Consider the following 11,390-nt stretch of genomic DNA (forward strand, 5'->3'; position numbering starts at 1 on the left):
TAAGGGTCTCCATTTGATATGAACCACGACCAATAAATTTTCATACCTCAAGGTCTAATTACAAGAAAGAGAGCCAAAAAAAAACTACAACAAACCCTGTACACTTATATTCAAGCTATGGTGATCTCATCAAAGGAAATTATAAAAGACGTTGGAGACCTCCCTTATATGTTGTGCAAAGTTGAGCTTCAAGAAAGAGATGCACATGTACTTTTAGTTGCATTTAATGAACTCAGCTAAATTTTGTGGAACTAATCGATGACTAATAATCACATTTCATTCATTGCACTATCTCATTATAATTTAAATATTTGTTTGTTATTTAAACTAGTTTTTAATATAGGAGTTAAGGTTATATTGTAACCCACATAGATTACCATATTCCACCATTAACTCGGGATTTTAATATGGATGTTACGAGTATTTCTCATTTACTAGTCAATTTAATTTGGGAGTTATGTGTCACATACGATAAGGTATAAAGTCTTCTTTTCTTTGATTAGAGACATCACATTTTGGAATTAAAAAAAATAGAATTTCTAATTTTTTAGCTTTGTTGAGAGCTAAAATTTTCTTTGCAAATTCTTGTGTTTAGAACTTGCATGCTAGAGTCATTCAAATGGTATTGATCAAACCTCTTGTGGAGTGATTCGAATCATGAATTTAGAGACGAGTTTTCTTTACTCTTGATCTTGATCATCAAGGTAATCTGTTCCATACTTTCCCTTTGGTTGATTCCATATCATTTGGTATCAGAGCTTTAGGTTCAAGATCGGATATATGTTTTCTTGCATTTATCTCTTTTGATCCTCAGCTATATATATATTTTCAATTTGTGTAGCATGTTCACATTCTGTCTAAAAAAATATATAGCAAAAAAAACATTATTTATGTGCTTTAATTCATGTTGACATATTTTATAAAGTGTTAGATCTAGATCTTATCAACACGTTGTTCTTCTTTAAGATCTTCTAAATCAATTTTCTGGTTGGTAAATTGATTGGATTTTGCCAATGAGTTACCGAAGAAGAAGAAAAAAGAAAGAAAGAAAGAAAGCTAGCTTATTGATGTTAAATGTCTTTTTGTTTTCTCTCTTTATTATTGTATGTAACTCTCATATGTTACTACATCTTAATTAATTCTTATTCATTTTCTTTCTTTAAATTCGTTTCTTTGTCGTTATTCGGATTACTCTTTTAATACCCTTGTTTATTTGTTGAGTGTGCTGTCTATTCACTTTGAATTGCACTTAGCTCTATAACATAGCTTGTCTCACATCCCAATTTTGTTTGGAGTGTGATTTGTGTGTGCTCAATTGTGAAGGTGAGTTTGTAAGGGAGTGATACGTTGATTCGAGTGTTGAGTGCTAAACACGAGTGAACTACATTTACGAGTGAACACACGTGAGGGAGCGCTTGTGAGGTCTTTTTTTTTTTTTTCTTTTTTTTTAACTTTCTTTTGTAACATGGAAAATCCAGACGATAATCCTAACATTATTGATGCACGATTGAGAGAATCACAACAATGAACCATGTAAAGACTAATTCGAGGAATTGAAGAGTTGACAGATCGAATAAGAAGATTGGAGATTCAAAATCAAGCTCGAGAGAGGATTCCACTACCTGCCCAATCTACCGATCAATATGAAGAAGACAATTTTGATCAACACGAGGATAATCCATAGGCAGTTGGTCGTGGCTTGATGCGAGGGAGAGATCGTGGAAGAAGGTATCATAATTTACAACAAGTTCCTTATGACGATAGAATTGATCGTAACATGGGGAGCATCAAATTAAAACTTCCCAAGTTTTATGGTAAAACTGATTCAGAGGAGTACCTTGAATGGGAGAAAACGGTGGAGTCGTGTTCAACTGTCATAATTTTAGTGATGAAAGAAGGTACTTGTATGCATTGCTCAATTCAAACAATATGCTCAAATTTGGTGGGATAAATTGATGTCAAGTAGGAGAAGAAATCTTGAAGCACCAATTGATTCATGTTACGAGTTCAAAGAGTCCATGAGAAAGCGTTTTGTTCCACAATATTTTCAACGGGACAAGGCGCAAAAACTTCAAGCATTGAAACAAGGACGCAAATCTGTGGAGGATTATTACAAGGAGATGGATACATTGATGGATCAACTTGATCTCGATGAGGACAGGGAGGTTCTCATGGCGCGGTTTCTTAATGGGCTAAACACAGAAATTGCAGACAAGACTGATTTACCGCCTTATTCTGATATCGAGGAGTTGTTGCACATTCCAATTAAGATCGAGAGACAAATCCAATGAAGGTCTCCACGGTATTCTTCTAAAACTTTTTCCAATTCTACTTCTACATGGAAAAAGGAGAGTAAGAACATTAATTACAAACATAGAAATCAAGAGGTTAATGAGAAGCCTCAAGCTAAATTTAAGAAAGGTGAGAGTTCTAGAATAGGGAAAGAAAAAGTAGAAAAGTCTAACATTCGAAATAGAGATTTAAAGTGTTGGAGATGTCAAGGGGTAGGACACTATAGTAGAGATTGCCCAAATGCAAAATTATGACCATCAAGGAGGAAAAATTGTTACAAATGACGAGGCACATGACGACATAAATGAGGAAAATGACGAGAGTGAGGAGTTTAGTGAAGAGGACCCTACACATATATCTTTGGTTACTCGACGAGCTCTAAACACCCACATTAAGGAGGATGACCTAGACCAACGAGAGAACTTATTTCAAACTCGGTGTCTTGTTCAATCTGTACCTTGTAGTGTTGTCATTGATAGCGGTAGTTGCACCAATGTTGTGAGTTCCATTCTGGTCAAAATACTTAATTTAAAGACACAACCACATCCAAGACCCTACAAGCTTCAATGGTTGAATGATCGTAGGGAAGTACGGGTAACTCAACAAACTCTTGTTTCTTTTACTATTGGAAAATATGTTGATGATGTTTTATGTGATGTTGTATCCATGCATGTTGGAGATTTACTACTAGGGAGGCCTTGGCAATTTAATCGTCGGGTAATGTATGACGGGTATGCAAATCGATACTCTTTTACTCACAATGGTAGAAAAATTACTCTTGTTTCATTGTCTCCAAAAGATGTATTTATTGATCATTGCAAACTTGAAAAGAAAAGGTAAGAGGTTGATACAAAAGCAGAGATTGAAAAAGAATCAAGTGAAAAAAAGAGATTGAGCGAAAAGCCAAATCAGTAAGCTTGTATGTTAGATCAAGTAAGGCTAGGAAAGTTTTGCTCACTAACCGGACTATTCTTGTACTTATGTGCAAGGGGTCTTGTTACTTTACTAACACACTTAACCCTTCTTTGCCTAGTGCTTTTGTTGTGCTTTTGCAAGAGTTTGAAGATTTATTTTCCGAGGAGATGCCTAGTAGTTTGCCACCACTTAGAGGGATTGAACACAAGATTGACTTCATTCCTGGCGCGCCCATTCCAAACCGACCAGCATATAGGACTAATCCAAAGGAGGTTGAAGAGATACAAAGGCAAGTAAGTGAACTCCTTGCTAAAGGGTATGTACGTGAAAGTTTGAGCCCCTGTTCTATTCCAATTACTCTTGTTCCTAAGAAAGATGGTTCTTGGCGTATGTGTGTTGATTGTTGGGCTATAAACAAGATAACTATAAATTATAGACATCCAATTCCTAGATTAGATGATATGCTTGATGAGTGGCATGGATGTAGTCTTTTGACTAAGATTGATTTAAAATCGGGTTATCATCAAATTCACATGCATATTGGGGATGAGTGGAAAACAGTTTCTAAAACCAAGTATGGTCTTTATGAATGGTTGGTTATGCCTTTTGGATTAACTAATGCACCTAGTACATTCATGAGACTAATGTACCATGTCTTACGAGAATACTTAGGTAAGTTTGTGGTTGTTTATTTTGATGACATCCTTGTTTACTCTAAATCTTTAGATGATCATATTACCCATGTACGCAATGTTTTGACTACTTTAAGAAATGAATGTTTGTATGTAAATTTAAAGAAATGTAGTTTTTGCATGGAAAAAGTTAAACGTTCTTGGGTTTGTAGTTTCATAAGTGAAGTAAGAAGTTTTCGTGGTCTTGCAAGTTTCTACCGTAGGTTCGTTAAGAATTTAGTACAATTGATTCATCCTTGAATGAACTTGTTAAGAAAAATGTATCATTTATATGGGAAAAAGATCAAGAACTTACTTTTAACACTTTGAAAGAAAAATTGAGTTCTACTCCCTTGCTTGCATTACCTAATTTTGAGTCAACTTTTGAAATTGAATATGATGCTAGTGGAGTAGGGATAAGTGTTGTATTAATGCAAATCAAAGACTTTTAATGTTCTTTAGTGAGAAGTTTGACTGGTGCATCTTTGAGGTATCCAACTTATGACAAAGAGCTTTATGCTTTGGTTCGTGGCAACATTATCTTTGGCCTAAGCAGTTCGTTTTCATATGGATCATGAAAGTTTAAAATATTTGAGAGCACAAGGTAAACTCAACAGATGACATGCTAAGTGGTTAGAATTTATTGAAACATTCCCTTATGTCAAAATATAAACAAGGTAAGGAGCACATTGTTGCAGATGCTTTATCACGAAGGTATTGTTAGGTTATGGAGCTTGCTGCTTATTTATAGCTTAGTCAACGGTTATACATAGTAAAGCTATATTTGGTAGATGAAATATAATAAATTATCATAAATAGTAAATAGGTATGTATAGTAAAAAGCTATATATAGTTATATATATATATATATATATATATAGTAGATTGTTATATCTGGTAAAACTATATATAATAAGCTAAACTATATATATATTCCTTTAGGTAGAGCTTTGAAAATGTATTGTATTCTGTCTTACTGTACATACTTGGAGTCATCAAGACAAATCCTTTAGCCAATATTCTCCTTGCATTTTCTCTATCCTGTTCTTTGTGTTCATCTAGATCAAGTGTGTGCATTGTTGTGCGATCCTAACGACTGGTATCAGAGCTAAGCGGAAGTCACCACGATCTGTGAAGATGGAAAGTTCAAAGATTAGAATTGAGAAGTTCAATGGATCCAATTTCGGTTTCTGGAAAATGCAGATTGAAGATTATTTGTATCAGAAAGGTCTTCACGAACCCCTGTTGGGGGTGAAGCTGGATACCATGACTAAGGAACTGTGGAAGCTTAAAGATCAACAAGCCTTAGGGTTGATCTGATTGACGCTATCCAGAAACGTGGCGTTCAACATCATCAAGGAGAAGACAACGTCAGATCTGTTGAAGGCGCTGTCGAATATGTACGAAAAACCGTCGGCTATGAACAAGGTGTATTTAATGCGAAGATTCTTCAATCTACAGATGTCTAAAGGTGGATCTGTTGTTGATCATGTAAATGAATTCAATATGATCGTAAGTCAACTGAGTTCGGTGGAAATTAATTTCGATGATGAAATTAAAGCATTGATTTTGATGTCATCTTTACCTGAGTCGTAGGATACTATTGTTGCCGCAATCAGCAGTTCTCAAGGATCTGATAAACTGAAATTTGATGAAATTCAAGATGTAGTTCTTAGCGAAAGTATTCGCAAACGAGAAATTGGAAATTCATCTGGTAGTGCTCTCAGTGTTGACCAACGGGGAAGAAGTAAACCGAAGGGCCCAAACAAAGGGCAATCAAAATCAAAGAACCGAGAAAAATCTTCAAATAGACCAAACATAACGTGTTGGAATTGTGGAGAAAATTGTCACTTTCGGACAAATTGTACAAGACCAAAGAGAAAGCAGAATCACAAATCTAGAGATGATGATGATTCTGTAAATTCAGTCGAAGACATTAGGGATGCTCTGATCCTCAGCGTGGACAGTTCGATTGAATCCTGGATTTTGGATTTTCATTCGTCTCCAAATAAAGAGTTGTTTCGGAATTTCAAGTCTGAAAATTTCAAGGTGTATCTTGCCGACAACAAAGATTTGGAGATTAAAGGAAAAGGAGATGTCTGCATAAAAACTCTGGCAGGAAATCAGTGGACATTAAAGGATGTCAGATATATTTCTGGTCTCAAGAAGAACTTGATCTTTATTTGGTCAGTTGGACATAACAGGTTATGCAACAGAGTTAGGGAAGAGTTCGTGGAAGATTATGAAGGGCGTTATGGTGGTAGCACGTGGCATAAAATCTGGAACCTTATACACCACTGCAGGGTATATGAACATATAGCTTCTGTTGCTGAGAGTGATTCAAATTCAAGTCTATGCCACAATAGACTTGGACATATGAGCTTGAAAGGAATGAAGATGCTGGCTTCAAAAGGAGTTTTAGAAGGTTCGAAATCTATTGATGTAGGCCCTTGTGAGAACTACGTTATGAGCAAGCATAAACAAGTTAGCTTCACAAGGACTGCCAGAGAATTGAAGAAAGTGTGGTTGGAAATGATCCATACAAATGTGGAACAAGGTTCCAAGACCACGAAGCAAGTAAGAGTTGAGCTCGAGTTGCGGGGAAATTCACTTAGTGATGTTGTAGCAGATACTCATGAAACTCCGGAGACTACTGCTGAGGAACCGGATGTGGAGCAAGGTTCCAAGACCACGAAGCAAGTGGGAGTTGAACTTGAGTTGTAGGAAAACTCGCTTAGTGATGTTGTAGCAGATACTCATGAAACTCCTGAGACTACTGTTGAGGAACCAAATATGGAGCAAGTTGAGCTTGAGTTGCACGGAAACTCACCTAGTGATGTTGTAGCAAATACTCATGAAACTCCTGAGACTACTGCTGAGGAACCAGATGTGGAGCAAGGTCCCAAGACAACAAAGCAAGTGGGAGTTGAGGTTGAGTTACGGAAAAAATCACCTAGTGATGTTGTAGCAAATACTCAAGAAACTTCTGAGACTGTTGCAGAGGAACCAGTGGTAGAGCAAGTAACACTTGAACTGGTGTTGAGAAGATCATCTAGTACTATCGGAGTACCAGATATGTATGTACCTTCATTACACTATTTGTTGCTGATGAAAGGGAACCAGAGCCCTTTGATGAGGCCCTACAGTTGGAGGATACAACCAAGTGGGAGCAAGCCATGGATGATAGGATGTCTAGGCTTCAAAAATGCATTGTACTGAGGCTGATTACGTGACAATAAGTGAAGCTGAAAAGAAGACGATATGGATGACTAATTATCTGGAAGAATTGGGCAAGAAGCGGCACGAAAAGATTCTTTATAGAGATAGTCAGCGTGTCATACAGTTGGTGAGAAACTCGATTTATCATTTAAAGACAAAAAACAAAATGTGATACCATTTTACTCGCCGGTTAGTGGAAGATGGTGATGTGTTTGGAGAAGATAGAGGGTACAAAGAATCCAACAAACATGTTGACAAAATGTGATGATGTTGGAATATTGAGGTTGTGCAAAACCTTAATTGGTATAGTGCAGTGAGGATGCTCATGATCGTTTGAGAATGAAATTCTTGGTTGACTGGATTAGTCTCCAAGTGGGAGAATTGTTAGGTTATGAAGTATGCTGCTTATTTATAGCTTAGTCAACGTGTTTTATGGGGTAAGTTAGGAACTAAGCTAGTATATTCAACTACCTGTCATCCTCAAAACATATGGACAAACTGAAGTTGTTACATGACTACTATGCTTAGGCTAATATTGATAAGAATCTTAAGACTGGGAAGGATTGTTTGCTATTTATAGAATTTGCATATAATAGGGTTGTTCATAGCACTACTAAATGCACGCCTTTTGATATTGTTTATGGCTTTAATTGTTTTAACCCCCATTGACTTGTTACCTATGTATCTTGTGAATTTTGATGCAAATGCTAAGGTTGAGTTTGTTCATAAACTGCATGATAACTCTTTAAAAGTAGAGTCATATCAAGTCTTTTTTGTAGTTAATATTGCACTCTTATTCACCATTTACTCATTTATTACCCCATTTATTCTACTTAGTGAGCATGAAATCGTTTATTGCGGTCCAACATGAAAAAAAATATGATTTGGCATAAATCGATCTTAATTGTATATTTAATTGAGTTATGTGGTAAAATTTCAGACATTTATGTTAAACCATGTGAGAGTAGCAAATTTGGAAACAAATGGGAGATGACATGGAAATTTTAAATCCACGTCAGCAGTTCAAGTGGGTCATTGACTACCCAATGAGGAACATCCTATGTGGACTACTTATTCCTTTTCAGCCCTAAAGGGGAACTCATGCTCAATATAAAAGGGAAAGGAAGACCAAGAGGAGGAGAGCCACATTTTGGGAAGAAAATCGAATTACACAGCAGCAGCCTCTACTGCAGTGAACTGCTGTGAAACTAGAGAAGAAGAAGAAAACCCTAATCCTGCAGCTGTTGACAGCAGAAGGGAAAGGAGACCAACAAGGATTGATTAGGGCAAAGAGGTGGACGTGAGAGCTCAAGAGAATGGAACTTCCATTGATGAACGGCAACAAACCGGGATAACTCTCTATTTCTTTATTCTCTTTCCTTATTCCATCAATTTTACATGATGAAGATGCGGATTCCTCTATTTAATTCAGTTTGTATGGAGAGTTAAACTTAATAGGGGAGGCGAGAGAGTTTTATATAGTTTAAGTATGTTGACGGTATGATTTTAGTTTATTAAAAATTTGTTAATGATTTACATGTATGTTTAATTAACTGCTTTACATACATAGTTGTTCTCTTATTCGGGAGAAGAGAGGGAGCAATGAAGTCCTCTTTAATACTATAGTTCCATAGCAAGGAGACTTGAAGGGTAATAGAAGGGTGAAGAATAATTCTTCTCCTAGAGCCTTGTTAATAGAAATTACAACGATTATGGAAATAATCACCATTCATGACCCTCGGAAGTGGGCTTGAGAATCTATTAAAATGAAGTAAAATCTACCACAAAACTCAACAACTTATCTATTTAATCTCTCTTAGTTGAACCTTCCTCATTATAGTTGATTTTCTCATCATTTTCTGTTTTTCGAGTGGCACTCTGTTTTAGTTTTGTTTAAATAGTTAAAATCTCCAACACCCATTTGAATGTTACCCAAAAACTCACTTAATTTTCAGTGATAAAATTAACCAAAAAGATAGGTTCTTTATGAAATCGATAATTTACTTATTACTTGCTACTTGTGATAGTGTATACTTGCACTTATTCTTGTGAATTTTACATCATTTTATTATATACATCCACAAGCGATCACTGCACAAGCAAGTAAAAGAACAAATTGAGAAGCAAAATTCCAAGGTTGCCACCCGAATTAATAAAGGACGCAAGATTATCATCTTCAAGCCAGGAGATTGGGTTTTGGTGCATTTCCAAAAAGAAAGATTTCCTACTCAAAGAAAATCTAAGCGGTTACCACGAGGAGTTGGACCATTTCAAGTTCTTGAGCGTATCAACGACAATGCTTATAAAATTGATTTACCAGGTAAGTATGGTGTTAGTGCAACTTTTAATATTGTTAATTTGAGTTCTTTTGATGTAGGTGATGGCTGGGATTCGAGGACGAATCCTTCTCAAGAGGGGGAGAATGATATGAACCACGACCAAGGAATTTTCATACCTCAAGGTCCAATTACAAGGACGCGAGCCAAGAAGCTACAACAAACCTTGTACACTTATATTCAATCTATGGTGAGCTCATCAAAGGAAATTCTAGAAAACGTTGGAGACCTCCCTTATATGTTGTGCAAAGTTGAGCTTTAAGAAAGATATGCATTTCACTTCAAGTTACATTTAATGAACTCAGCTAAATTTATGGAACTAGTCCGAGTATAATTTAAATATTTATTTGTCATATTTAAACTAGTTTTTAATATAGGAGTTAAGGTTATATTATTAGTTAATCAATAGGTTAAGTTTGTAAATGGTAAAGGTTTTTTTCTTAGACACATCACATTTTGAAATTAAAAAAAATAAATTTTCTATTTTTGTACCTTTATAGAGCTAAGATTTTTTTTTTGCAAATTATTAGTGTTTATAACTTGTTTTTTTTACTTGCCTGCTAAAGTCATTCATCTTGTGTTTATAACTTGCCTGCTAAAGTCACATTCATCTTGTGTTTATAACACATTCATCTTGTGTTTATAACTTGCCTACTAAAGTCACATTCATCTTGTGTTTATAACTTGCCTGCTAAAGTCATTAAAGTAAATTCAAGTAGTATTGATCAAATATCTTGTGAAGTGATTCGAATCACGAGTTTAGAAAAGAGTAAAAAATCACGAGTTTAAAAATGAGCTTTCAAGAATCACGAGTTTAAAAATGAGCTTTCTTTACTCTTGATATTTCTATATCTAACTTTTGAGATCATTTTTGTTAAATTATATATAATATAATATAATATAATATACCATGAATTATATGATATTTGGTAAAATAATTATTATATTACTGTTTAAATATAAAATATGTCCGTAAATTAATTAGTTATATTCACCCTAATATCCATTGGGTAGCTAAAACTAGTTTTATAAATCATAAATATATTATATCAAAAATATATCTGAAAATATAAAATACAAACTTTATTTAGGGTTTAGGTAAAGTATATTATAGGTAAGTGATTTAAAATCAAAATGAAAATAGTATAATTTAAAACTAAATAAAATAATTAAAAGATCCAATCTAGAACAAAAATGAATCAACAATTTAACTGGGCTTGGAGGGGTGCGCCAGGCCCATGCAGTAGTGCAACGCAAGAGCGACGCTCGAAGGCCCAGATAGCAAGCTACCTTGGTGGGCCATCCCCCATAAAAAATTAATTTAATATCATGTGGGCCGATGGCCCACGTATCAGATATTAAACTGATAAGAACAGATACTACACTTGATCTTAGCCAAAAGGCCGAGAAAGATATGAATTGTTAAGACATCTTCGGCGTCTTTTATAGTAGCGTATGGTGTAGGCATTCAAGTCATTTCCGATGTGGGAGGATCTCTCTCTCTTTCAAGTCATTTTCTTTTAATTCGTTTTTTTCTTCATTTTCTCTCCAAATTTTATCCACCGTTAGATCATAAAACTAGATCCAATGGCCTCAATTCGTCTCACTTGATATATCAATAGTATACCAAATCATGTATACCCTTGATATACCAATATTCATATAATGTATGTTAGACCAACATTTAAACTATAAATGACAAAAAAAAAAAAAAACATATAAAATCGATAAATAACATAATTGAATAAGAGAAATTAAAAACGGTAAAAAAAGTAATGTATCATGTATAACATTATTATATCAATATTCACATAAAGCATATCGTATAAATTCTAAATAAAATTATGGCCTAAAACAACATGGCAATGATTTAAAATATGTGATAATTTAATTTTTTTTTTTTTTAGGTCCATTGAGGATTGTTGGAGTTCTATATTAACTAATTAAAAAGAAATTA

The 11,390-nt window shown here is 34.8% G+C and overlaps 1 non-coding gene across 1 annotated transcript; it reads right to left on the reverse strand.

The window, feature by feature from the left end:
* Positions 1–10,653: 10,653 nt before the first annotated feature.
* Positions 10,654–10,849, reverse strand: LOC111776533 (U2 spliceosomal RNA). The gene has a single exon (XR_002812267.2). It is a non-coding gene; the product is annotated as a U2 spliceosomal RNA (small nuclear RNA).
* Positions 10,850–11,390: the final 541 nt, after the last annotated feature.

The sequence above is a fragment of the Cucurbita pepo genome, chromosome 15 (genome assembly GCF_057944985.1).
Source record: "Cucurbita pepo subsp. pepo isolate OVF chromosome 15, ASM5794498v1, whole genome shotgun sequence".
Classification (NCBI taxonomy): Eukaryota; Viridiplantae; Streptophyta; class Magnoliopsida; order Cucurbitales; family Cucurbitaceae; genus Cucurbita; species Cucurbita pepo.